The sequence below is a fragment of the Austrofundulus limnaeus genome, unplaced genomic scaffold (genome assembly GCF_001266775.1).
Source record: "Austrofundulus limnaeus strain Quisiro unplaced genomic scaffold, Austrofundulus_limnaeus-1.0 Scaffold412, whole genome shotgun sequence".
Taxonomy (NCBI): Eukaryota; Metazoa; Chordata; class Actinopteri; order Cyprinodontiformes; family Rivulidae; genus Austrofundulus; species Austrofundulus limnaeus.
The window spans coordinates 169,954-172,831 of record NW_013952814.1 but is presented as its reverse complement, the minus strand read 5'-3'; positions in this window follow the sequence as shown (position 1 = coordinate 172,831).

The window sequence follows — 2,878 nt, the reverse complement described above, 5'->3', positions numbered from 1 at the left end:
GTGTGTGTGTGTGTGTGTGTGTGTGTGTGTTTGTGTGTGTTTGTAGGGGGGAAACATCTCCCACCCCGTCCCTATGGCGGTTACTTCCATGTTTCCATCTGAAGTTCAGTGAGCTGGAGAGGTTTTTTTTTTCGTGGAAAAAGAAAAATCCACTGGTTAGATGGATCACTTTCCAAATTCTCTGTCTCATTAAAAAAGGTTGTGTAAAGCTGTTTAAATTAAAAGATACAAAATCCTAATTCTCTTTTAGTTCCAGATTGTAAGACAAAAAAAAAAAGGCAGAAGAATATATAAGGGTGTATAAACATTTTTGCAACCTACAGATTCTGATAAATAATTGGGTTTTAGTGACATCTAACACCAAAACAAAAACAGTTCTCATGATGCTTGGTTTTAACTAATCTGACCAAATATTTCACTTGTGTCGATAATTACTTAGTCGTTTATAAAGTTTTTTTCCCCCCTCTCTTCCTCCTTCGTGCTGACTAATTATGTCTGATCCTATTGGGTTGAATCTGTATGGATTAAATTAATTGGTCTCCACATTGAATGAGTCTTTATAGTCTCTGTGAAATRTAATTAGACCGTCCTGCAGCATGGCTACATATATGGAGGGGCTGTTGTTCACCTCACAGACTGATGATTATTGGATGGATGGATCAGACGRATGAACAYTGGTTGGATGGATCAGACGGATGAACACTGGATGGATGGATGCTTATTGGCTTGACGGATTAGATTCAGCTGAGTCACGTGAACCAAAGCAAGAAGCAGGAAAAGTCTCCTATTTAGGTGCAAAAAGCAGTGTTTCTTTTCCTCCCAAATATTTGACGTTAGGATAATGCCTTTCAGGWGGCAATGTGACCACCAACACAAGTTCAATATTGACTGTGGAGAATCATGCATGCAGTGACTGTTTCCATGGGGACGTTTGCAACGAGATGCCACACAGAAAGAGTGAGACAAGCAGGCTAGTTTTCCTCCTCTTGCAGCAAACAGGAGAAGGGGGTGGGGGTCATGTTTCACAAATGGAAGGGAATGAGGGATAAATTGGAGCACTTTTGAATGCAAATGGATGGACATTAATTAACGCCTGTTGTTGTTGTTGACCGTGTGGGTGCTCCCTTTTTTGAGGGCCTTTGATTGAAAAGAAACGGCACCTCGGAGCATCAGGGGAAGCTTTGAACTCGACAACTTATCTTTGATTGGCATGAGGAGGAAGAAAGACTGAGAAATATCACACAAATGGCTGCTTAATTTCCCAAATTAGGGGCTGTAACATGAGGGCCATGGAGACCATGCAGACCCCCAGACTGGCCTTTGGCTGGACAGGACAAGAGACCTGCTTGGAATTTGCATGTCTGCTCTGATGCTTTTGAGGGCTGGATGTGATCAGATCCACAGTCTCTGAAGATGAATTTTCTACGTTTTGTGTAACTCATGGGTCATACAGTTCTGAATTGTTTGCATCATTTTCTCTGGTCAACGACGGCATTGTAAATAATCACTTTTAATTAAACTGATAAACAAAACTATTGCCTCATTGAAAAAGAAAAAAATTGTAKAGGTCTTCTGGACGGGTTCTTCTCTAATGAAACGTTTCGTTAGAGAAGAACCCGTCCAGAAGACCTATACAATTTTTTTCTTTTTGATTTTTTACCTGGGTTACTGAGATGCATCAGGACATATTGCCTCATTGATTTATTGACTGTAACATTTAGCCCTGTTCAGATATCTATAGACTGTATCTCACAGCAGGATAAATTTGGACTTTGTGTCTAAACTTAAAGTATATTKTGACAGTGTGATTACGCCACACATGAACTTTTGAGTTGTCCAAACCTTCCAAAAAATGTTTTGCAAACCGACTCTCCTGTATTCCACCAGCTTTACACTCATCTAAGTTTTCATGTCTGTTTTGTTAGCAAATATTCTCATTAACCACTGGATGGATTTTAATGATATTCTCAGAAAGTAATCACAACAAGTGGCAATAACTCAGTCAAATGTACAGATATTTAGTTTGGTGTGGTAGTCACCGATTCTGGCGCGATTGTGGTAGAGTGGTTAGGGGAGTCATTCCGCTAATGTGAGAGTTGGCACATGACAAAGTGTGGGCGAGCACTAAGACCCCCACTGCACCTGATATATGTCCCATCAGTGTCTGAATGTGATTTAAAACATTAATCTCTACAAATTGATTTATCTGTRTTAGCTTTGTGGAGAGATTTAGTAGAGTGCTGGATGAATGTGTTAAATGTTGTTAAAAGGGAGTTTTTCCTTTCCACTGTTGCCAGTGTGCTGCTCAGTTCAATTCAATTCAATTTAGTTTATTTATATAGTGCCAAGTCACAACATACGTTGTCTCAGGGCACTGTACATGAAAAAGAATAATCTAAGGAAGAAGTCAGCAGATTGTGTTGAATCACTTCATCACAGTCTCCCATCCTGAGCAAACAGTGGAGAGGAAAAACTCCCTGCTAATCAGGAAGAAACCTCCAGCAGAACCAGGCTCAGGACAGGAGACCATCTGCCTAGACCAGCTGGTTGGAGGACAGGAAAGAGACACAGGTAAACACAGAAGAACTGGTCCAGGACTGGTCCAGGTGCACCTTCCTCTGGAAGACAAAGAAAAAACATGATAGAAATAATAACAATAAACATGTAGAGAAGAGAGACTAAAGACAACAGCAGAGTGAGGAAATGTGCTCAGTTTGTTCTCCAGCAGTCTGTCTATAGCAGCAGAAATGAAGAATAATTCAAGAAATCTAATTCTAACTATATGATTTATCAAAAAGGAAAGTCTTCAGTCTAATCCAACCCATTCTCACTCCCAAGTCGTCACATAGTGACGCTTTGGCAAGGTTCCCTCTACGTC